The sequence below is a fragment of the Callithrix jacchus genome, chromosome 8 (assembly GCF_049354715.1).
Source record: "Callithrix jacchus isolate 240 chromosome 8, calJac240_pri, whole genome shotgun sequence".
In the NCBI taxonomy this organism is placed as follows: domain Eukaryota; kingdom Metazoa; phylum Chordata; class Mammalia; order Primates; family Cebidae; genus Callithrix; species Callithrix jacchus.
The window spans coordinates 122,255,037-122,281,846 of NC_133509.1; the positions used below are offsets into that span (position 1 = coordinate 122,255,037).

At 36.4% G+C, this 26,810-nt stretch overlaps 1 long non-coding RNA gene across 1 annotated transcript in view; it reads right to left on the reverse strand.

The window, feature by feature from the left end:
• LOC128928850 (uncharacterized) overlaps window positions 1–26,810 on the reverse strand; it is a 315,424-nt gene that overhangs the window by 49,843 nt on the left and 238,771 nt on the right. Inside the window, exon 2 of the long non-coding RNA XR_008474531.2 lies at window positions 21,341–21,448. This is a non-coding gene — a long non-coding RNA (uncharacterized LOC128928850). The remainder of the gene's footprint in view (window positions 1–21,340; window positions 21,449–26,810) is intronic.

Below are 26,810 nucleotides of genomic sequence, written 5' to 3' on the forward strand. Positions count from 1 at the left end.
GCCATAGAAAACTAGTGCAAGTATGTTGAAAATTTATATCTAGGAGGAAAGAGGAAGAAAGCAGAATCAAACTGTCCTTGGAAAGGAAGCAGAAGTGGCAAGTGTTAGCTGGGGGAGGGAATGTTTGGACATCTGTGTGTCCAGCATAGTTCTGCATGGTTTTCATGTTTTGTCTGTCCTCAGACATAATTATGGAGGGGTGTGTTTTCTGTCTCCATCATGGTCTTAGAGTGACCTTGTCTGATGTGTATTCAATGAAATTGTTTATATTCAACAGGAGATCATTAAGGTCTAGCTGTTTGTTCCAGCCCAGTTCCCAGCTGACAGTTCTTAAGATTGTGCTTTTTTCCCTTATTATTAATTTGATGAGTGATATTGGACCTGTTATTTAGCCCTTCTGAACATCACCATTCACTTCAATTATTCATTCAGCTCATTGAGGTTGCAAAGAGAGAAACAAATAAATAAATCTGTAATATGCCAATAGATACTAAGTGCTTTCGAGAAAATTAAGTGAGAAAGAGGCAAGACTGTATTGGAAGGATTGCTATTTTAAAAGAAGGGAGTAAGAGAAGGGCTCACTGACAAGGTAATATTTGAAAAGGAACCTGAAATAATAGCAGAAGGAAGCCAGGGGAAAGCACTGCAGGTGGAGGGAGCAGTGATACATCAGAAGATGTATGGTGCCTTCCAGCAAGGAGGCCGGAGTGGTGGCTGTAAGGAAGAGAATAATGGGAGAGGAAATCAATGAGGACACTGGTTGTCAGGGTGGGGTGTTTGGAGGCTTCTAATAGAGAAAAAAGTCACTGGGGTGGGATGCAACAGAAGAGTGACATAATCTAATTCACCTGTGAAGGGATCACTCTTCTTTCTCTAGAGAAGAGAGATCATGTAGAAGAAATAATAGAATATCACCATTTTATAGCCCTTCATATAAGTAATTGATTCATCATTGATTCATCATTTCAAAACTCCTAGGTGAAAGGCTGATGGGAAATTGGATAAGTGTGTGATGTCAAAGCGTCATTACTTCCTGATCAAGTCGGGGCTAATTCAGTTTTACAATGGATGAATCTGGCCACCATCAGTTTAACCCTGCATTGAAGACAGCACAGCTGACAGTGGGAAGGGGAGATGTGAGATGCCCACTGATAGAAAGGAGTATGATGTATTAATATAAAACATACTTCTGAGATGTTCTTGCTCAAAGTATTCAAATTCAAGAAAGCCTAGAAACTTGACTTCCAGTTTGCAGGAAATCCAGAGGTGCTATGTCAGTGATACCACAAAGAAACAATTAGACAAATTCAAACGGTGGAACATGTTACCAGTCTGATCATTTCAATAGGTCAATGGCATTTATAAAAATCTGCTCTGGGTTAAAAAGGATGTGAGCCATTAAAGGCATAATGGATCCTTTAAAAGTCTGAAGCTTTAGGCTCTAAGTGTAGATATTCTGATTCAGTTAACAATCAAGTTGCTGCGAGAGTCTTTGGTCTCCTCTTTGAAAAACACTGAAAGGTACATTTAAATTGGAACTCATGCTCAGGCTATTTCTCACAGAAACTCTTGGGTCCATACAAGGGGCAGAAGGCCTGTAGTTCATGAGCTCTGTATTTCTCATAATCTTCCATTTCAGCTTCCCATCAGAACCACCTGCGGGATTTTCAAATACAATAATGTCTGGGCCTCTCTCAAGACCATTGAAATTTGAGTCTCTGGGAAGAACAAATGGGCATTGGTAGTTCTACCAAAAAAAAAAAAAAAAAATCTTTAGTGATTCTAACCGTGGCTGGATTTGAAAACCAACTAAAGTTCCTTTAAAATTTTAGGTGATGCAGTGCATATTCTAATGATAAAAAGCTAAACTTGAATTTTAATGGGAATTCATAGAATTATACCATTCCAAAAAGCATGGCTTACATTTTAAATTGTTGTATTTGATTTTAAAGAAAAAACAAAGAAGACTTTTTTTTTAAAGCTGTTATTAGAATAATCACAGAATAAAAGAAGAAGGTAAAAATTAAACTTGACATGTCTGCTGATATAGAACTGACTCATAGCAACAGTATTTCATCTTTTCACAAAAGAAGATCATGTAGGTTGCCCCAACCGCTGCAGAGCCTTGGTCTTGACAGATTTGCTTCATAGTGGGATCAGTACAAAGCCAGCAACACTACATTGTCCTTTCCCAGGATTAATTAGGATTTAAAGGAATAGCATATATAGGAAGAAAAACTTGATTTATAGTGACAGTTATAGGAAAAAGGGTAGGAAAGACACTGAGGGGGAAATCTGAGCATTAAGTGTCAATTTGGGTCTAGTGGTAGGATGAGCCCCATTAGTGGGGCTCAAGGAAGGAAAGGAAAACTGGCATCTGCTAGCAAGGAAAGTCAAAATCATCTTCATTTTGAAATGAGTGCACTCTTCTACACGCAAGAACAATGAACAATATACAATCATCCTTATGAAACTCTAAAGGTGAGAAAACAGCGTGCATCTCTTGATAAAGCCATGGCCTATGAAGTCTTCTTCAGAAAACCAGAGGCAACATTGGTTTAGTCACAACTCAGGCTGCTTAATTTTTGGAGAGGCCATGTAGCACAAAGGAAGGAAGCAAGGATTTCAAATTAGACCAATTGTGTTCAAGCCTTGGCTTTCCTACTGACTTGAGCGTGTTACTTAATTTATGCCTTTTCCATTCACATGAAATTAACAAAGTCTGAATCCCCCCATCAAATACAAGACTGAGATTGAAGTCTCAGTTTTGTAACCTATAAACCTTCTGTAGTGATTATTACAGTTATCTACTAGGATATTTCAGTATCTTCTGGACTTCCAGAAAAAGTAAAGATAAAGGTCCAGTATCAATGTTTGATAAAGATTTACTGAATGTACAAAGCATGAATGATTGAATATGCAGAAGAAAGAGGAAGGAAAGGAGGAAGAAAATGGAGGGAGGGAGGGAAAGAGGGAGGAAGGAAGGAGTGAAGGAAGGGAGGGAGGGCGGGACGGAGGGAGGGAGGGAGACAGACAAGGATATCGTAAATATTTTATTCAAACAAAGAATTATTCATCAAGGGTGAATGAACTCTTCTTTTTGCCATGCACAACGCTGGGTACTGTGATTAAAAAGGAGACATGGAACAAAAGGACTCCTAAAAACCTTACTGAGCACCCACTCAAATCTCAGTTTAATGTAAGAGGAAACTTAACAATTTAGTTTTCTGTTGACATACTATGAGATTTTTAGGTCATTTTAGTATCTCTCAATAAGCATAGTATAATTAAAATTTGCAAAGATTAGGCCATGATACTAAGGCATCAACTTATGTCTACTTTTTCTTTTCATTAGGATTGTATGAACTCACCTCAGAAAACAAAAGATAAATGGTCAGAGATTTTACGCCATGGATTTCCACAAACCTGATTTTTAAAATCTCCAGAAAAACATAATTAAACTTATATAATACCCACCTTCTGCCAGAAGAAAAGCATATATATTATTGCTCCTAGAAAAGAAATATTCAAGCAAGCTCAAGGGTAGAATGTACGATCAGACAATTTAGAAAATCTGAGGGATGAACCAGCCGAGGTATTAACAGACATACCCTCTGCTTTCATCTGGTCAGAAGTACTTTCTCTTTCCTGAAGTCCCTGCTCTATGATACTAACTCTCGCGTGACCTATACTGTTAGGTATCTTCTGGGTACACTACTCTGTAACAAGGAACTTTTTGAACTTCAATAACTAGACCTTTTCATGAGGTGCAAAGATGCCCCATGTTGTATTAAACTCAATTCTATAAGAAATAATAGGGTCATGCTATGAAGTTTTGGGATATTTAAACTGATTGACTCAAAAGCGTTGCTTTGGTCTAGCAGGCAGGGTATTAACATTAGGAAGAACACAGGAGAAGGAATCAGAAAGCCTAAATTTAAGTAGTTGTGTCTTCTGCTGATTAATAATATAATTGACATAAGCAAGTACCTCTTCTGTATCTCAGCTTTCTCCCCTTGTCAGGGGGAGTTAGCTACTACCACCCCTACTTACTTCACAGAGTTACCACAATACAAATAATGAAAATATGTCTTAATATAAGAATACTATATAATACATCTTACTATAAAGAATGATTAATTCCAGGCCAGGCACAGTGGCTCAAGCCTGTAATCCCAGCACTTTGGGAGGCCGAGGCAGGTGGATCACGAGGTCAAGAGATCGAGACCATCCTGGTCACCATGGTGAAACCCCGTCTCTACTAAAAATACAAAAAATTAGTTGGGCATGGTGGCGTGTGCCTGTAATCTCAGCTGCCCAGGAGGCTGAGGCAGGAGCATTGCCTGAACCCAGGAGGTGGAGGTTATGGTGAGCCGAGATTGCACCATTGCACTCCAGCCTGGGTAACGAGCGAAACTCCGTCTCAAAAAAAAAAAAATGATTAATTCCTTATTACTATACTTATAAGGACTTTACCTGTGATCTGTTTTCTTAGTTTCTGTCAGTTCTCTAAATTTCTTGGGAAAAGCATGAGAATTGTCCCTGGTGTGTGAAGAATTATTAGACTACGCTGAGCCCAGTGTTATCCCTCCTATTCACCACTGGTTTAAAGCCATCAAGATGAATTGTGCCATGTGGTGTCTGAGGACTGCATTCCAATTATCCAAGGACTTCAATGTAACTTTACTTTCTTTGGTCTAGTTCATACATCTTGAAGCTTATTATTCAACTAATATGTTATTTCTCAATTTGTCTATTTGTTACATTTCAATGGCCTTGTCTAGATCTTAGAGTCCTTTTCACTCATTGCTTCAGCTGTTATATCTAAATCAGATATATTACAAAGATTCTTAAAAATGTTTATATATATATATGTGTGTGTGTGTGTGTGTACATATATATACACAATTAATTACTGATTTAGCCCTAACCTAATTGGCAGATACCTAATAGAATTTGGTGGGATCACTTCTGGCTTCCATAAAAACTTGGGTACTTTTCAACTACTCCCTCTGGATCTTGGTTTTCCCTTTGTAAAAGATGGAAAAATGAAAATGAAAAGATATTGCATAATACTTAAATTTATAAAATAGTAAAGCTGATTGTAAAAGTGACAGAAGAAAATATTGCATTGATTCTGCAAAGAATTGTTTGATCAATAGTAACACAAATCCTAAACCAATCCTGTAAATATTGTGAAAAAAAGTTATTAAATTTCAATAATATTCACTCTCTCTGGTTTTAAACACTGCTAGTAGAATTATAGATTGGATAAGTTTTTTAGAAGCTAATTTGGCAGTATATCTCAAAGTTACAACTGTGTTTTGCTTACAACTTAATAATTCTACTTTACATGTACCCAAAGATGTATATACATATACATATATATATATTCTTTGTATCATTTACTGAATTAGAAAAAGGCAAGGGAAAATACATATTCACTAGTAAACACAGTGAAAACATTCTATTAAATATAATGGAGGACTAAATATATTAATAGAAAAAGATCTTCAAGACTCATTAAGTTATCAAAGCAAGTCTCTTAATAATATGTACAATGTAATTTTATTTATGCCATATATAATTATGTACACACACATGCATCCTGGAAGATTAATGGCACACAGAGTCATTGGCAGTGGTTACTTCAAGGGTAGGAGAAATGTGAGCAGGTGAAAAAAGGTTTTTATATTTTGTTCTAATTGCTTCTCTCTATTTTTGAATCAGGTATAATGAGAGAGTATCCCTATATTATATATATGATATAAAACTAATATTTGTAAAATAAATGTCTCACCTTTCTGGAATATGATAAGGAAAGGAAAAGGGATACAATATTTTTAATTCCATGATTCCTTTCTGTGCATTTTGATTTATTTTAGTTTCTGAGTACACAATGTAAAATGCGTAACTGGCTGTATGAAGAACCATATTCCAAATGTCTCAGGCATACTCATATTTGTTTCATTCAATAGATAATTTTGAAGTGAACATATAAATAAAGGAATTAAGAAGTAAATTGTAAATGTCAGTAGCACCAAGTGCCTACTAGCTTACTCAGACATCCAAATTCTTACAAAGTTCATCCACAAGTTCAGCCCCCAAAATTTCTTGTATTCTCTAAGAGATTGAATAAGACTTTGACTACCTCTATAGCTCCAGGCTCCTCCCCTTTGTGTATCTTTGGTGAAGTTTCATTGATTCTCATTGAGTTTGGCCCATTTCCCATAGTTGTGGTTCTTTGGGAGATCACAAGGGGTAGAAAGTCCACTCATGTTAATTAGCACCATGACCTCCTGTGCTGGCCAGGCCCTGCCGAGCAGCCACAGCCTGGTGGTTCCTCCACGGTGCCTGTGCCCCTCCTGGGCTGCCATCCACATGGAGGCTGACAACTTCAAACAGCTGACTTCTGCCCCTGCCCACAGGCTGCCTGTACCCTTAGCTCTGCCACCTTCCTCTAGACTTCCAGGATGCACTTGACCTTCTAAAGCTCATAAGGGTGTGAGGCATTTGTTTCTCATCTGCCACTGCTGGAAGTTCCTGTCTACCTACTTCTGATCTTGGAGCTTTCCAGATGCTCAGGAAATTCATTCTCTTCTTGTTCCCAGTTGTTAAGATACAATAAACCTGAGCTCTTTTGGAGTTTTCTAGTTAAAGCTTCACTTACACTAGCATCATAACATTATCCTTCTAAATCCTAGGAATTCATGATTCTATCGTGATGATGGCTAAACCAATTCTTGACAGATCAAGCAAAACTAAGATGAATTTTGCAGATTTCAGTTAATCCCGGGTTTCTGATTATAGTCTTTCTTAGAACAATGTTTTTTCTGTTTTTACATTGTAGCATTGCCAGATGATGATGAGGTTGATAATGATGATGATGGTGGTAATGGTGGTGGTAAAGATGACGCCCTAGTACCTGTTGAGCCCTTCCACAGGCCCACTTCTGTGCTCCCACTTCAAATGTATAATTTCATTAATCCTCATAACAACCTACTCAGATCAGTATTGTCAGTGGCTCCACTTTACTCTTGCAAAACTAAAACTCAGAGATTTAAACTTGGCAAAGCAGTTTGATGTCAGAGCCTACACCCTCAACCACAGCTCTAACCATATTAAGAAGGCTTTAGCTTAAAAGGAAGTACATAAATAAGAACTGATTTTGTACTTCAACGTTTTTAAGAACAAAGCCATCAAATAGTAAAGGAAGTCACATAATGGTTCATTTGTGCCATGCCAACATTGGTAAACAAATTGTACTTCAGCTGCAGAAAAGTATGTTCACATGCCTTCTTTGAATGAAAAGAGGCTATTAAATTTTTTTCAGTGAAAAGGAAGAGCAGAACGTGGAGCAAGTAGACATTTAAATATTTTTCAGTGAGCCTGGAAAAAGTAGGTAGTGACACTCTGTGACTCTGAGAAAATATTAAGAAAGGAAATCAATATGCTTCTGTTGAAAGAGCTGCAACTTTGGAAGCTCACCAAATGCAAGCAGTATGCCATCTTCCACCAGGCCGTGGTGAGGGATTAGTTATGTGGCTGGGAAGCATCGTTACTGTGAGCTGAGGGAGATCTCAAGAACTGAGACAAGCTTGGGCGGTTCACTCCCTCCCAATATTTCAGGTACTTATTTACTTTTTCCTTTATCAAGTCAGGCCTATGATGGAAAGTTCCCAGGCACTCATCTCCGAGTGACTCTTTGAACTTAGAACGCTGCAGAGAAATGGCTTTGACTGCAGTTTCACAATGGCCAACACTAGCACCAATTAATCAGTTCCCTTGAAAAGAAAATTGGAACAGGTAGAGCTCGAGACTGGCTTACGGACACTGGAGTTAGAATCATTATTCTGAAATAATCTCCTCCTGCAGTTATAAATGAGTAAAGAATTCTTTTCCTCCACCAAACAGAATGCTAACTTAATAATGCTTATTTATCTATTTAATGGGGATGTTGAAAGGTTTATTTAGTTGCTGTTTATAAAGTGTTTCGGAAATGAAAACTGCTATGTAAGTGCTAAATATGATTATTATCCAACCTAGCACTTTTATGTGAACATTCTGTTCTGGTTCCTTCTCTAAGAAGTCTATTTCAGGGCAGCTTAACACCTCCACACAGAGCTTTCAGGAAGACTTCCACCCTGAGAGTCTCTTGAAAAACCAGAGTCCCTAATCACTCAAGACAAGGTAAAAATTAAGCCACAGATATAATTCACAAATGCGTGAAGGCATTCTCAAAATGCTTCATAATTCACAACAGGGGTATCATTAATCAGAAAAGTATCAGTGGAAAATCAATGGAAAAGTCAAACAGAAAAATGAGTAATATCATGGGAGATAGGACTCTGTGAGAAGAATCATACATCCCACATTAGCCATGTCATTTAACCACAGAAGGTAGGTTCCTCCTAGAAAGAAACATAAAAAATTAAAGTCATTTGGGCTTGGAACTGTCCGCCCAAGGGTTTTCACTCTACAGTTATTAAGAGACTTCATAATGATCCTTATTATGCTCACTCATGCTGACTGCAAATTTTCTGTGAGCTACAAAATCATTCCAAAAGCTGGAACACATTTCTAAGGCATGGGATTGTGTAATTAAAGAGAATCTCCTTGTTGGGAAACACTTTTGGGTTAGATATACAACAATGGATTGAGTTCTGAAATCAGATTTTTTAGCTCTTTGAATAAAGAGCATCATAAGAATTCCTTATGATTGTATGCCCCTCAAATGTCTGCAGTCAGTTAAAATAAACTACTTAACATTGTGAGGTATCTAATAGAAGAAATCAGAAGAAATTCAGTAACAGAAAGATTTTATGAATCTGAGAAAGTACTCCTCACAATGCCTTTCAATAAGATAGAAACTGTCCCACAAAATTTTGAAGTTTCATCCATTGAACTGAATACCATGGAAAATATATTCATTGAAACAATAATGAGACAGTTGAAGACTGATCAAATTGGTCTTCCTTAGCTCTTATTTCCACAAATTAGAAAGTCTGGGGAAAAAACAGCCAGTGCTCCTGTTGCAATTAACATCAGCTGCCTGCAATCAAGCTCAAGCAGTTTGCAGGTGTTTTAGGGACTTTACTGGAAAATTTTTGACATTTCAGCATAACATGTCAAACTGAGCCAGGAGTTGAAGGAGATCAAAATGAAACAGAGAGTAAACTCTTAGCAGTTGTTTGGAATAGTTTCAGAAGAAATGGTACCAGCTCCTCTTTCTACCTCTTGTAGAATTTGGCTGTGAAACCATCTGGTCCTGAACTTTCTTTGGTTGGTAGGCTATTAATTGCTGCCTCAATTTTAGAACTTATTCGTCTATCCAGGGATTCGACTTCTTTCTGGGTTCGTCTTAGGAGGGTGCATGTGTCCAGGAATTTATTCATTTCTTCTAGATTTTCTAGTTTTTTTGCATAGAGGTGTTTATAGTATTCTCTGATGGTAGTTTGTATTTCTGTGGGATCGGTGGTGGTGTCACCTTTATCATCAGTTTTTACTGCATCTGTTTGATTTTTCTCCTTTATTAGTCTGACTAGCGATCTATCTATTTTGTTGATCTTTTCAAAATACGAGCTCCTGGATTCATTAATTTTTTGAAGGGTTTTTCGTGTCTCTCTCTCCTTCAGTTCTGCCCTGATCTTAGTTATTTCTTGTCTTCTGCTAGCTTTTGAATTTGTTTGCTCTTGCTTCTGTAGTTCTTTCCGTTGTGATGTTAACAGTTGGCAAATATTGCATCCAATTAAACAAATGACAAATGTTCGTTAGAAATTCTGGGGGTGGGGAGATATACACAAAAAAATGAAAATAACCATCATCATTTGGAAAGAATTTCTAGTTGATTTATCTGGGTGGATGTGCATGCATGTTGGTGTGGGACAGGGCGTGATATCTAACAAGGTTTCCAATAACATTATTTAAAATTGTTTTGAAAAAAAAAAATCATTTCATTATCAATGGCATTAAAGGTATCTGTGTTTATGGTAGTGGCTTTATGTTCTGCAACTAAATGAACTTTCACAAGATTTAGCACATAAACATAATGAGCATTTCAATATAAAAGTTAAGTTGGCACAAAGTTTCTAGAAAGGGTTAATTAGAAACGGCTACAATGGCAAAAGGAAGACTGAAGCCAAGATTATTTGCCTTGACTTTCTGATCACTCTCCAGAGCTCTTGCTATGAAAAATTCAGGCATGGTTGAAGAGGAAAGCGTTTCCACTGCCGGGTCTTCATTAGATCATTACATTATCTATGACAGAAATGTCCACTTTCTTGATGAATATGGACTACCTAGAATCAGCATAATGTTAAGTCTTTGATGGCCTAAAATTTCTGTTCTCAACAATCAAAAGATATTAGCCTTCCCAAGAAAGTTTGAATACTGACTAAATTTCCTGCTAGTTGTTCAATATTAAGAGAAATTATTCAAAATTTGGAAGTGGGCAAAAGGATGGCTGCAAGTCTTTTAGTATCACACCAGAATATTCTTTAATAGCACACTCAATTATTTAGAAGATTTGTTTTCTAATTTGCTTTCTACTATTGATTAGACAATCTGGAATCTGTTACATTTCATGCTAATTTAGAGATTTTTGTCTGCAGAAATGCAAAATATTTGGTCAAGTAGAGGAGATAATCCCAAATAATATTGTTTTATTGCCTGGGAGGACATTAACCAATATTTGCCTGTAATTTAGCAAATGCTTTCAATATGCTTTTCCTGATGGACTATATATACCTTGCTTCTCAAGGGTTTTTTGAATAAGCTTTTTCATATTGCCATTTCACTAAGTTAAATTTTTGCATATATGTATTTAATATTTATATGAAATTCATGTTTTTCACTTTTTAGAAAGTATACATGAACATTTTTGGAGTATTTCCCACTGACATGCCCTACTGTCAGGGCCAAAGTTGATTTTCTGCAAAGTGCACCTCTGGGCTGTTTAAATCTAGGAAGATCTTCTTTTAGTCCTAGGAGTAAATCTCAAGCAACGCTAGGGCTTTACCTTTACTGATTCTTAGTTCTGCTGTTGCCTACCCCTTCCTCCTTCTAATTCTGTGGAGTTTTCTTTGTTTGTTAGTTTCATTTTGTTTTGGCTTTTGGTGAGGTCTGTTAGTCTGTCCACCCTAATTGAGTTTATAAGTCATTTTCATTTGTTTGTCCATCTGTGAACTGAAAGCAAATTTAAAAAATGATTTCATGACCACTGGAGAGTAAAACTTTTCTTTGCAATCTGAACCAATGGGTTTTTTCTCTATGATTAACTCTACCTCCTGCTGAAGTTGTATGATGGAAGCTGCTCCCTTTCTGTGTGTCTACGTGACAGACACAGAGCAGCGCCATACACCCTCTTGTGTCAATATGAAACATTTCCATACCTCTGAAGAGCACTAATAAATTAAATGAAAAATTCTCTCAAAATAAATGATATCTCTTCTGCTCTAAGTGTTAGCATTAATATATCCAGAATCCCAAGAAAATAAGAAAAGTGCAGTTATAATACCTTAGGTGTGCCAGACTTTAAAGGAAATAATATTTTTTTCATAGAAAATGAAAGTTCAAAAGCATTTTTATAAGAATTTAGTCCATCTAATCAAGATGACTCTTTAACCTGGTTTTTAATATTGGTTTAAAAATAGCTAAAATGTGGCACATAATGCAAGTATACATTTCCTTTTTTAATAATTTTTTGATAAAAGTTGTAACATCAGATTGTGTATATTTTTTCATAAAAAGGCTATAAATATCAATGTCTTAAAGTTCTTATACTTACTTAGTGCTCAGATAAGCTAATAAGTCTTTTCATAAAATATTTAAATTAACAAAATGTAAAACGATATGTTTAAATAAGTTATAGTCCTGACATTTTTACATTAACATCACATGTGTTCTAAACTATATCTGATTAAATATTATTTCCAAAACCGTAGTTAAGTTGAACCCTTTATATAACGTGAAATTGAGTTTTTAAGTAATCTTTGGACATCCAAATAACTTTGAGTGAGGTAGAATACTGAAACAGAGATCTGGAGAGCTTCTAAATTAGACAGAGTGATACAACAATGTATACAATTCATGGGGTGTATTTTTGCTTTTCAAGGGATGAAGAGAGTAGTTTTGTCATATATTAAGACTCAGATTGTTTAAATATGAAATTGTTATAAAGAACAAAGTGAGTTTTTATACCAAATTACAAACGTTTTAAGAACAGTGAATCTTATTTGTGTTTGTTTCTAACAATTGAAAATTATCATAAGAAATTTTGGGAAAACTGGCCAGCCATGTGCAGAAAATAGAAACTGGACCCCTTCCTGACAGCTTACACTAAAATTAACTCCAGATGGATTAAAGACTTAAGCATAAGACCTAACACCATAAAAAACCCTAGAAGAAAGCCTAAGCAAAACCATTCAGGACATAGGCATAGGCAAGGACTTTATGACCAAAACACCAAAAGCATTGGCAACAAAAGCCAAAACAGACAAATGGGATCTAATTAAACTCCAGAGCTTCTGTACGGTAAAAGAAACAATCATTAGAGTGAACCAGCAACCAACAGAATGGGAAAAAGTTTTTCAATCTACCCATCTAACAAAGGGCTAATATCTAGAATCTACAAAGGACTAAAACAGATTTACAAACAAACAAACTCATTCAAAAGTGAGTGAAGGACATGAACAGACACTTTACAAAAGAAGACATCAATGAGGCCAACAAAAATATGAAAAAATACTCACCATCACCGGTCCATAGAGAAATGCAAATCAAAAGCACATTGAGATACCATCTCACGCCAGTTAGAATGGCAATCGTTAAAAAATCTGGAGACAGATGCTGGAGAGGATGTGGAAAAATAGGAATGCTTTTACACTGTTGGTGGGAGTGTAAATTAGTTCATCCATTGTGGAAGACAGTGTGGCAATTCCTCAAGGACCTATTTGACCCAGCAATTCCATTACTGGGTATATATTCAAAGGATTATAAATCATTCTGTTATAAAGACACAGGCACATGTATGTTCATTGCAGCCCTGTTTACAATAGCAAAGACCTGGAACCAACCCAAACGCCCAATAATGATAGACTGGACAAGGAAAATGTGTCACATATACACCATGGAATACCATGTAGCCAAAAAAATGGCGTGTTCATGTCCTTTGTAGGGACATGGATGAAATTGGAAACCATCATTCTCAGCAAACTTACACAGGAACAGAAAATCAAACACTGCATGTTCTCACTCATAGATGGGTGTTGAACAATGATAACACATGGGCACAGGGAAGGGACCATCACACACTGGGGTCTGTTGGGTGGGGTTAGAGGAGGGACAGTGGGGGTGTGTGGGAAGGTTGAGGAGGGATAACATGGGGAGAAATGCCATATCTAGGTGACAGGGAGTGGGATGGAGGCAGCAAACCACATTGCCATGTATATACCTATGCAACAATCCTGCATGATCTGCACATGTACCCCAGAACCTAAAGTACAATTTAAAAAAAAAAGGAAATACAAAATATGTCAAAATGTTGCAAATTTGACTCATTTTGATTAGTTTTTTTATAGTTCATCATTCCTTTACTGCCAAATGTATTAATGCAAATTAGAATTTTTTCTCTATGTTAAAATGACAGACGGTCTTGAAGTATTTAGTAATCTCTAACAGGTAGTAAAAGATTAGTCTTTACATTCTGTAGTGTCCACCAAGATAGCAGATTCTCTATCTCACTAGATTAATTTCCTGTGCTACGTGCAGAATTTTATGTCCATGATTTGAAAGAGGAAAAAAAGGGAAGGCTATAATTTCTTCACTTCTGAAAGAGCTAAGTTTCCTTCTAATTGTTTTACATTCTATTTCAAATATTGTAGTGTTCCTTTCATGAGCTGGTAATCTAGCTAATAGTCTCCAGACCTATGCTTCTATCTTAGTCAAGAGACCAAATACTTTTTGATAAATCTTTTGATTACTTGTCAAGATCAAACTCTATATTTATGACATGTATATGTGTGTTAAATAACTTTTACATGTAAAAATAGATTTCAGTAGGTACTCAAATTTCTTCTTTTACATTATATCATGAGATATTAAAACTACTTCAGTTTGCTTAATATGCCCCTGTTTATTAGCTGCTCTAAAAGTGTAAGAGCTGCATGCTCAGAGTTTGTCAAATCAAAGGAAAACGCAGCCTACTCCAAATTAATTTCATGTAGGTAAAATACAGCAAGTTTGAATCTTTTAGAGATTATAAATTTCATAGATTTGCTATGCCCTTGCTGTCCTTGGCATGTTTTTACCCTCAGAGGATACACGGATCAAAATCTTATAGAGAATTTCACGCTCCTCTGTTCTCATATTGTTGATTACCGTAATAAACTAACCACATACTTGAAAGTATTTTTATAAGCCATAGAAATCAAGCTTTTAACAAAGAAGAATAGTCTAAATGCCTCAGTTAAAATAACTCTATCAGGTGCTTTTGACTGTTGATATTTTGAAAAAGAAACTCATGGGAACAGGCTTTCAAGCTTGAGCTAGCATCACTTAGATAACTCTGATAGTCCAAAGGGATTGAGTCAAGATTTCCAGGACCCGTTTTCATTCAGAATGAGACAACTTCATGGGAGCTTACTGATAACTTCAAACTCAAAAGATCAAAATTTAACTTACATAGTAAATAAAAAAGTAGAAGAGATAAATCTAATTGTGCTTATTTTTTAAAGAATATTGATGCTATTAGCTCAGTGTTCAATTGCTATATTTAAAAGAAAAAGTTGTTCCTTCTTGAGTATCTCTCTAATCCTTATTTTGTGAATGGTATTTCATTCTCTCAGACCCTGAATTTATATATTTTTACATACATTTTAAATGTATTTATAAATACATCTTACATACATTTTAAATGTATTTATACATTTTATAAATTTATTTATAAAATATATTTCTAAATCCATATTATTTGTATATTCACACTTATGAATTTATATACATATTACATATATATTTAAATCCATACATATGTATTCTGGGTCTCTTTATTTTCTTCGAAATTACTTATTTGCCAGAACTTGATCTACTTTTAACCAGGATATAATTGAACAAATTGATTCTACAATCAAGGCTACACCTGAAGTAACATATTGAAGAATAAATCTCATTGTAATTAGATATGACAAACACATCATTAAGGAATATGGATTGTATTTCACATGTGGTACTGATGCTTACAAAACCTTCCCCAGAAACTGGAACAATATCTGCTCTGTCTTAACAGCGTCTCAGCTTTTATGGGCAGGCAGAACCTAATCTGATTTGGCAAACCATGAGGAGAAAGAATTCTCCCAAATTTATAGGAAATGCAGGTGCAACCCATAGATATGAATGTTTCAGGTTTGCATTTGGTTTCCTAGCCTTAGAATAGAAGATTCAATAGGAGAATGTTTTTTTAAATCCTCAAGAACAATAGATGTTATTGAAAATGCAATCTGAGATCCTTATGAATTTTCCAGCCCAATTTAATTCTCTGGACTCAGTTCTTGCCGCATCAATGAGCCTCTGGATTTGCTGACCATTAGCAAAGAGGCCGCTATGGTTAGTGAACACCCCTTGCTGCACATCTGTAACTTAATTCATCAAACACAGAATAAGATCGGCATTTTTTTGTCAACAAAAATAATCTTTCAGGTTATTTATGATCACTGGAAGAACTATTTATAAAACTTATGCCAAACTTGAAAAAAGGCAAAAGAACGACTACATGTTATTTTAGTGTCAAATTTTAACACTGGCATTTCCAAGCAATGCTTAATTCTCTAGGGCACTTTATCTAGTTTGCTTTTCATTATTGATTAGAGCCTAGAGTCCATGAGGTTACATGCTCACTCACAAGTAATACCTGTGCTATAGAGAAGAAAACTCCAAAGGCTAAACACTGTAAGAGTTAACAAGTTTTATCCTTAACTTAGTCAACTATTTCAGCATTTACCTGAATGCCTTTAGAAACCTTTTGTCCTTAAATGCTCATTGGATCTGCCATTCTTCTATTTCTATCATTAATGAGTTAAATTTTGCTATATGTTCATTCTATATGAATTTCGTGAAAATAATTTTATATGAAAACCATTCTATGTATATGTGGGCCATCGTTTTTAACTTAATAATATAAAACTTTGATATCTACGAGTTGTTATCAGAGGAAAAAAGAACTCAAGCCACATTTCTCAGAACGATTTATCTAAACTTCGTATCTCCTGAAGATATACACAAGCCTTTTGGGTCTAGATTAGCTTAAAAATTTTAATGCCGGGCGGGGCGCGGTGGCTCAAGCCTATAATCCCAGCACTTTGGGAGGCTGAGGCGGGTGGATCACGAGGTCAAGAGATCGAGACCATCCTGGTCAACATGTTGAAACCCTGTCTCTATTCAAAATACAAAAAATTAGCTGGGCACAGTGGCGTGTGCCTGTAATCCCAACTACTCAGGAGGCTGAGGCAGGACAATTGCCTGAACCCAGGAGGCGGAGGTTGCGGTGAGCCGAGATCGCCATTGCACTCCAGCCTGGGTAACTAGAGCGAAACTCCGTCTCAAAAAAAAAAAAAAAATTTTTTTAGTGCCACTACAAATAACTCCTCTAAGATGATTTAAAATCGTACTTTGTCTCCAATGTTCTGATTATGTGCTTTAATTCACTAAAATATGCACATACTTCTTTATTCTGTGTAAAAATGGAATGGGAATATGATAAAGAAATTAAGGCAAATCATTGTCTTAGATGTTATATCAATATGATCACCACTAGAGAGCTGATTCAAGAGTTTTTAATGGTGTTGGGATTTATTCAATAAAGTTTATTACTCAGCCCAAAACTGTTACAAAGATAAAATGTCAAGTTTCTGTCTCCCCCAGAAGGAGCGATGATGACTTCAATGGCCTAAATGAGATAAATCTTTCATAAGTTATGTTTTGGGGACTTTCCTGACCCACAATTTATTTTCCCTCATGTCCATCTCGCACATTTATGTGAAAGGAACTCAGGTTGATGTATGTCATAAGGACTATTTTAATCCAGTTCGAATTTGAAAGAAAGCATTTTCTAACAAGCAAAGAAAGAACAAAGTGCAGGTCCACTTTATTCCACTACTGTTCAGCAAAAACAGCAGGAGGCATCATCTAGTGGACTGGCTTGACTAGCATATGTTTGGCTTCATAATGATTTCTGAGAGTATTCATGAATAAATGTGATTGAAATAAAACCTTCCTTGATTTAGAACCAGATGTTAATACTTGATGTGGACTCAGTGATGGATCTAAAATTTTTATATATTTACCTTTATATTTCTAGTTTCAAATAACTCTCATATCAACTCCTTTAATCATACATTTGAAAAGAATAAAACCAGCAGTAGATAAAGAAGGACCCCAGGGACAGTAGACTATGTGTGATAGTTGGGCAAGGGATTCCTGCAGGCACTAAATCAGGCATCCCAGATTCAGTAAAGTGGCCTTCGTGAATTGGCAATCATCTATCTCATCACAGCAGAATCTTGAGCAAGGAGAGGTCATGGCTAACCTCTAGACATGCTGAAATTTCTTACAGTTGAGGAAATAAGACTCACTCCCATGTTTCCTGCAGCTGGTCATTTCCTAACCTCTTACCCAGAGCTTCAAATACAAATGATTTCAGGGGCCCTATGACATAAACATGTAAAACACTCAGCTACAAGGCAAAAGGAAGGTGACTGCATGTCAAGCCTGCAGGTTTTATATTCAAACATAAAATCATTAACCAGCTGCAGGTTCAGTTTGGCTCTCATCCACCCCTTCCTGGGGCCTGACCTTGGATTGAAGAGCTTAATTTTCTGATTAGTAAAGGAAAAGTATGAATAAGAACTAAGTTACCAAGCAGGTCAATAAGACATCCCTATTCAATCAATGCCTAATTGAGCATTTATTGCAAAATGGAGACCGTACCACAATGCAGAAAATAATTAACATTTGTCTAGAGCTTAATAGGTTATAGAATATTGTGTGCATTATCACATTTAATGTAATGCAATAGGATTCTTTTACTTTACCACTGTTGTATCATTTTTTACTATTTCTACTAAAACTGGAACTCATGCTCCTACTAATCCAGTTACTATGATTATGACTGATAACCACAGAAAGTGCCTATTTTCATACTACGTTATAATCCCTAAATATGTCAGACAATGTAAATGGCAGTTATGGGAGGAAATACATTTATTCAAGATGCATGATGAAACATGAAACATGATGCACTTTGTTGATGTAATGATTGAAGCTATTTATCCACCACTTATATATAGTTATTGGTTATGTCATTTTGCTTCAAATTAAACTCAAATCCACACACTTTGTGTGTCCAATGAAGGCTAAAAAGTCGGCCTTTCAGGCTACCTACTGCTCTTCCTTCTGTGTAGTTCCATTATGTTTGAGACTGAGTTTTATTTTCATGTTATCATTTTCTTATTTTAAAGCATATTGTTAAATGCAAAACAAACTATTCACATAATTTCACAAACCCCACTGTCAGCTTGAGTTGCCATAACGAATACCATAGATTGGGTGGCTTAAACCACAGACACTTATTTCTCACAGTTCTAGAGGCTGGAATGTCCAAAATCAAAGTGCCAGAAAATTCAGTGTCTGAAAAGGACCCTCTTCCTGGTTTACAGATGGTAATCTTTTCAAGATGTCCTCACATAGAAGAAAGATAAGATGTTTTGTATCTCATAAGAGCACACATTCTGTCTTGAGAGCTCCACTGTCATGATTAATCACCTCCCAAAGGCCCCACCTCCAAATACCATCATCTTGCAGATTAGGGATTTAACATATGAATTTTGCAGAGGACACAAATACTCAGTCCACAGCACCTACTGTAAAAAAAAAGATGGTGAAATGCCCTAATTGAACACCTGAATGGCAGGCAGTATCACTGAAGAATACCTTCATATATTTATTGGTCTTCTGGTGTAAGAAAGTCAGATATGTGTTTTAGAAAACATGTTCAGAGGTCCCCATGTATTATGTACAAAAGTGCAAATTACTTGAAAGTCAAGTATATAAAAATCAGAGGTCACCTCATTGGAAGATAAGGAAATAGGCTCAGAAAGGCGAGGTTGGTTTTGCAATCCTACCTGGACTGAGATTTCCTGAAGCATTTTTTTAAAATGTGACAACTGATATTGGATTGTCGATTTTTAATTCTGTCAGAAAAGTACTATGATACACATATAGTCATACACACGTATACACATGCATATATAATACGGGTTGGCTCTGCCCTCACACAAATTTGGTGTTAAATTGTAATTCCCGGTGTTGGAGGTGGGGCCTGGTGGGAGGTGACTGGATCATGGAAATGGTTTCTAATGGTGTTTGACCAACCCCCTAGTGCGTTCTAGTGATTAAATTCTCACAAGATCTGGTTACTCAAACATCCTTCTTTGCTCTCTCTTCCTCCTGCTCCAGCCATGTAGGACATGCTGGCTTCCTCTTCCGATTCTGCCATGACTGTAAGTTTCCTGAGGCCTCCCTGAGCCACGCTTCCTGTATAGCTTTCACACCATGAGCCACTTAAACACTTTTTCTTTATAAGTTACCCAGTCTCAGGTAGCTGGTTAATAGCAATGTCAGAACAGACTAATACAACACACAAAATTTCTATCCTTTCACAGAAGAAAAGCTGTTTTAACTCCTAACTATAAGAAATGGTACTGTTCAGGGGAAAATGTAACAAACAAGAACACATTTGCAGTGAATTGAATTGGGTCTCAAAGATATAGGTCCAAGTATTAACCCCCAGAATCCCAGAAGGAGACCTTATTTGGCATAAGAGTCTTTACAGATATAATCTAGATACAGATCTTGAGATCACTCTGGATTAGTTTGAAGGCCCTAAATCCAATGACAAGGTCCTAAGAAGAAACAGAAATGAAAAGACACTAGGGAGAAGGCCATGAGAAGACAAAGCAGAGAATAGAATGGCACAGCCACAAACCAGAAATGCCCGGAGCCACTAGAAGCTGGGAGAGGCAAGAAAGTATTCTCTTTTTGAGTCTTTAGAAGGAGTGCTGCCCTGATAGTTTCTTGATTTAGGACACATGGTCCCCAGAAATTTGAGAGAATAGTTCTGTTGTTTTAAGCCACCCAACTTGTAGTAATTCGTTGCAGTAGCCCTGGGACACTAATGCAATATTCAACTGCAAATCACACACACACACACACACACTATCATTTCCCTTTTTCTAATTCTGCCATAGTCATCTATCTTGTCTGGTGTTGACAGCTACTCTTATAATCCAGGTTTGTTGATTCCAAACCTTATAACCTTCATATTCCACATTTCAGTACATAGTTCAGTAAAGGAGAAAAAAAGGCTTGCAAGTTACAAAGTTTTGTGGGGACTTTTAAGCTAACTGCAAGTATATAAAGGTGAAAAATCCAAAAACCCTATCTTATGAAATGCTTGGGAGGACAGAAGCTGAACATGTATTCATTGGTGAACCTCAGGCTGTGTGTGGGTGTGGGAGAAAGAATAGCTTTTCCTTGTTTGCAGAGATGATCTTTTCCAGTGACTGTTGTAAATAACTTTATGACTGTTTTAGAACCTTGTTAAGTTAAATGCATTTGTAAAACTTACAGTGGAGTAAACTTACATTATGTAACTTCAAGCCTTGTAACAGGACACAGCTGTATCAGGAAGCAGCCATGAATTTGGTCCCCTTATGAGAGCTGAGGGACTATTCAACATAGATTGAGAGTAACAGAAGATATGGTTTGAAAGGGCAATGAGCTGAGGTTAACAGAGGTGGTGTTGTAACTGTGAAAGTCACTTCTAATTGGAAAAAGACAACTACTGGGAGGAATCTTGCTAGCACTACACTTTCCTCTTCGGATTCTGCCATGACTGTAAGTTTCCTGAGGCCTCCCTGAGCCACGCTTCCTGTATAGCTTTCACAACCGTGAGCCAATTAAACCCTTTTTCTTTGTAAGTTACTTTATAATTTATTTTGAGCTTTCTATCTTTCTTCCTCTTTCTATCTCCTCTCCTTTTCTCCATCTCTCTGTCCTTCAGATATCTTTTTGGCTACATCTTCAATTGAAAAATTTTGGAAGCTCTATTTCTGACAACATAAAGAAAGCAACTTAATATTGCTCCTCTGATGAATTTCTAAACAAATGGAAGGATTGTATAGTACAGGAAAGGGCTTTGCAAAATGTTGGGCAGAGATTCTGAGCCAATAAGTTATCAATTTAAAAATGATCAAGGTGGTTGGGAAAATGCTAAGGCTGTGGAGTTTACCTGTGGAGAGTTGAATCTTGGTTCTGCAATGTCCAGCTGTGTGACCTTTGGCATGTTACATAAATCTCCAGACCTCACCTGTAAAGTGAGCACAGTAATGGTAGCCACCTGGAAAGATGATAATGAACATTAAATCAGTTGCTACATACTTAACAATGGTGACAGGCATATGGCAAGCGCTAGATGGACGTTTATTAGTTTCCAGATCTGGACAGAGACTTGGGATTTGTTTCAGCAGTGATTATTAATAGTTTGGATTGAGAAAACAAAGCTTCCAATTGAACAAAGAGTTTATATTTTTAAAAGTAGGCATGATTCTGTATATTCTTTAATGCGATTAACAAGATTCATTAACCCTTATGTTTGTTTTTTATAATGCTTTTATTTGTACAAATAAAACTTGCACAACAGAAAACATAGTATGTATCCTCTCCTTTACTTCTCTTATTAACTCACACAAATGGACGTCTGATTTTCAGATCATGAAATATTACCAAAGAGATAGTGTGGATACATATTTCAGATAGAATAAATCACTTCTTTAGAATATTAAAGACCCTAAAACATGATGGGAGGCATTTTGACAGCAGATTATGATTCCAGGTCAGATGTGTGGCTAAGAAAAAAGTTCAGGTTAAATTGATAATCCTTCTCATGCCAAGCATCTAGAGCATTCCTGGCTGTCACCTCAAGTGTCTGAAGCTGTTTTCCTCCCAGCTCTCTTGGTTTGAAGTTGGATTAAAGCCTGATTTGAGTGGCCTGCCAGCGTTATCCATGAAATACAGATGGCTTTCCCCATGCACAGTCATGCTGGGACACTGGGCACAAATTCAGTCAATATTGAAAGATCTTTTTGGGCTATAGTCATCTTTGTCATGGTTCTATTAATTATTTTTACCAGAATGTCTCTTCTCTTGTGCTTTCAAGGACCCCGTTTTAGCTTCCAACACACAGCAGGCTTTTTATGGAACTGTGATCCTATTCTAACTGGTGTGTTTTTGTTACAATAAACATAGTTCTGGTTGGTGTATGGGAAATTCTCCAAGACTTCCTATAAATGACTTCTGCTGTCACTTGATATCAAGTAGGTGTCTTGGGTGGATGGTAGAGATAAAACCACTTGTGAGCCAAAGTGGACGTTGAGAGGGTCCAACTCTGACCTCACTGAAAGGTGCTGATTGAACATCATTGATTTGTAGTACTTTCATTCTGACATAGAACTTTATGCAATATTTACAAATTTTGCCAAAGTCTGTTTAAATACATTCTTTCTCTAATTGAACCCTCTGAAACTTAGGTTCTGACATGAAGCCTTTTGAAAAAAAAATATAGTATGTTTTCTAACTAATATCACAGACTTGCTATTTCCAAGTGGACGTTGCAGACTGACTTTATTAGAGATGTTTATTTTGGGAATCACTGACTAATGGTCTGTAGGCTGTGCATATAATGAAAATTCATGCTAGTTTTACATTTTGAGAATCATTCCAAAATTACATTTTAGAAATCAATTTCCAATGATTTCTCTGGAAATGCTGGTCTGTGATACCACTTCCCATCAGATCTGTTAGTAGTCTAAACCTGAGGCCAGTCAAAAAACTAGGGCTGTGGGTCAAACTACTGATTTTTTCCATATAAAAAAGTTTTATTAAAATACAGTTAATCCATTAATTTATGTATTGTCTATGGCTGCTCTCATAAGTATCAAGGTTACTAATTGCTTCAGAGACATGTGGCCCACATGCCTAAAATATTCATTATCTGATCCTTTATAGAAAAGTTGGTCAATTTCTGGCTATGGCACAACATTTTGTAATGGGGTAGCACAAGGACCCTCCAAATTGTACAAGCACTCTGTGTGTTTTCAGAAAATTGACTTCCAGATTCTCAGGAACTTTCCAAAAGGCCATCTTGAGAAAGCATCAGAGTTTACACCAGCCCTTGGCCAGCTAGAATAGAAGGAAAGAAAGGAGGGAGGAGAGGGAAGAGAGGGAGGGAAGAAAAAGAGATGGGAGGGAGGGAGTGACAAAGATTATTTGTTTCACTGAACTTTAGTCAGGCTCTCAAAACTTCTCTTACTTCCACATGTGTACTTTCTTGTAAAATCCAATTTTTGGAAGAATTCTGCTGTAAGTTTAACCAGAACCCCCGATCACCCCTGGATATTTAATCAGGTTCCTTATCCTCTACCATCCCCCAGGTGATGATGAATCATTCTAGCTTCTGTTCATCAAATATCCTGCTAGGTCAGTTTAGCCAGAATCCTCTCTACCCCAGATATTTATTTTTAGTAATTTTTCATCCACTGACCCTCACCCTTCTCCCTGGCAATAAATTCCCACTTGCCCATGTCGTTTTCAGAGTTGAGCCCAGTTCTATACTGAAATCTCATTTTCCTTGTTGCAGCTGTCCTGAATAAAATTTAACTTTTACTGCTTTAACTACTGTAGTGATTGGTTTTCTTTGACAGGTGAGAGGAAGGAGGGGAGAAGGAGAATAAAAGGATGAAAGCTTCACCCTCCCTGAAGGGAGCAAACAAGGTGAAAGCTTAATGACTAATCAATACTTCACAAAATGGCTTCCAGTATTTTCCTGCCTTGTAGTATTGCTGTTAGAGGCAAAACTTCTCAGACATTGAAACTTGGAATATCAAAATTGACATGAATGTTTGGTAAAGTGAGACTGTGAGAGTAATGACAATGTTTATTTCCCAGATTTATCTGGCTACTCCTCACCACCACCAAACATTCTATCATGTATGAAAGCATTGCTCCTTAGAGAAAGCCCCTTGAGAATAAAGCACAAACCGGCACTAAGAAATACTGAATTCTAAAATAATTTTATGTGCTTAATATAAATGTAGATTTACCTTGAAGCTACTAATGCTTAAGCTTCAAGGACCCTCCATTGGAATGGGATCCTTCCAAGACCCTGGGAGGAGCACTTAGCAGTGTGTTAACATAGTCATGTGTATTTGTAAAAATTACAGAAGGAGCTAGTTCAACTGTAATCTGTTAAAAATCGCTCTTCATTTCCGTATTAACTCATTCAGTCATGCATCTTGGTATGTATATTGGCATTCATTTGCTGTGAGCGTTTTCAGGATTTACCCAGGAGAAAGTTGAGCTGGAATTACATTCAATTTGGCATGAGGGGATGTATTCATGTGGTTCATAGTCACATTAGCATATTGTTAAATTTTTAACCAGCTGTCTGAGAAAGGGATTGCTTCTAGGAAATCTTTTCCCATGCTCTGTGCTGACTCACCTATCATCCTGACTACAGTGTCAGGTCATGATGAGAACTTGCCCTAAAGAACCTGCAAATATGTCGGCAGTGAAGGAGGAATGAGGTTTGAACTATACAGTGTCAGAGTTAGTCTACTGAAAATTCTTCCAATCATCAGACTAGAGAAATGATAAACCAAGCATTCAATTCTCTTTCAAATATTCATGCATGGTCAACATATGAATTCTCTTCTTTTAAGAAAATTCAGTATAAAAATAATCATTTTATTTTCTTTTCTGATGGCAGGCTGAGAAATGAAATTGATCAGAAAGCTCATACTTATTAAGATTAACCATGACTAGTACCACCACAAGCAAGTGTGTGTATAAGTCAATTTACATGTCTTACACAGCCCAACGCATTGAAAAAAGAAAATTTGACCAACCACAAATAAAAACTTTTTGGGGGGTTGGTCAAATTTTCTTTTTTCTGATTTATTCATTTCCTCTATAGAGAAAATTATATTACACAATTTTTATTATGTGGCAAAGCCATCAAAGACATTTATAGAAAACAATTTAGAAAAAAATCACTATAGAAGTGTAACATGCAGTCAGTTAATTAAGAAAAATATGACACAAGTGGATTTTATGATGTTTGTGATTTTCTCAGCTTTTTAAAATTTGTAATTTGTTATAATTTTTTCTCATTCTAAATACTCATGCTTATAGGTAATTTTATTTATTTTTGTTGCATCATTTGTCTTTCAAATGTCACCTATCAAAGTCTGTAAAAACTTACGGGTCCACAAAGCTTAGATCTACCTGAAACATAAGCAGCCCTTTACAACGACTTCAAGCCTCAACATTAATTATTTATCATTATGTAATGATACATAACACTACTAGTTTATTTTGATTATAACATAAGAATTAATACATATATTTTATTGAATCTTTAGAATTTTATCTTAACTATTTTAAATACTTCATTACATAAAACTTGTTATATGCAGCTACTCGGGAGGCTGAGGCAGGAGAATTGCCTGAACCCGGGAGGTGGAGGTTGTGGTGAGCCGAGATCGCGCCATTGCACTCCAGCCTGGGTAACAAGAGCGAAACTCTGTCTCAAAAAAAAAAACAAAAACACTTGTTATATAATTTATTTCTGTACTTTTAAACATAATCTTTCTCAAAAAATCATTTTAATGTGCTTACTTGTAATACAAAATGAAGGCAGACCTTTCAGACAGAAAGTAAATGATTTTCTTACTAACTTGGCTATAAACTATGTGGTTAAATAGTAGATATTTTCCGTAAATAGAAATAGCTAAATTCATAGCCCAAGGTTTTCACAAAGTTATTTTCAAAGTTGCCACAGCTGGGATTCTCCAGAAGTAGGTAAAATCTAGTATGCAAAATGTTTTACTTATCAATAAAAGTGGAAAAGAGGTGGTAGAAACAGGACTGGGCATGGGAAGAAATTGAATTGTGATGAATTTTTGCCTAGGCTGTTTTGGAGCAAGAAATGTCCACCAAAGTTGAGAGATCTTAATTCCCTTCCCTGGCTCAGGACTAGACGTGGGCTGCCCTGGAAAGGATGTGTCCTTTAGGCAGGTGGCTCGCTGCAGCTCAGGCAGATCCTGATGGGGCTGGTAGCTGGGGGGCTGTGCTGACCATACTTCCCACAGCTCGGCAGCAAATCCTTCCTTAAAACTCTGTGTCCATCACAGAAAGCACATGGCAAAATAAATACACTTATCAAGTAGAATAAAAAAGTTTTGCAAAGATGTTAGCAAAAATATGAACAATAAAATTCCATTTTCCCACTTCATTATGGGCATGTTTGGTGAAACAAGGTACCTCTTGTAAAAGACTCACAGATATGATTAATAATCACTTGATAAATCTTAGGAAAGCCTTTTCTGGTATACAGTATCAAATCCTTTTATAAGTCGAAAAGCTTCTCACTTTTTCTTTCTAATTGAGTCATTAGCTGATCGATCATCAGAAATAGTTATATAGTAGAGCACTGTTTGACTATACATTTATGATGTGAAAGAAGTTCAAAGATTTGAATTAAATTACTATAGCAAAACCTTTTTTCTTCCCTCTATTTACTTACGGGGACAAAGTCACTTAGTGATTTCACCTCTAAAGATATAAAATCGGTTTCAAAAAATGATGTGGACTCCTAGCAGTCAATCATATGCATCAATGAATTCATAAAATAAATTCTTTAA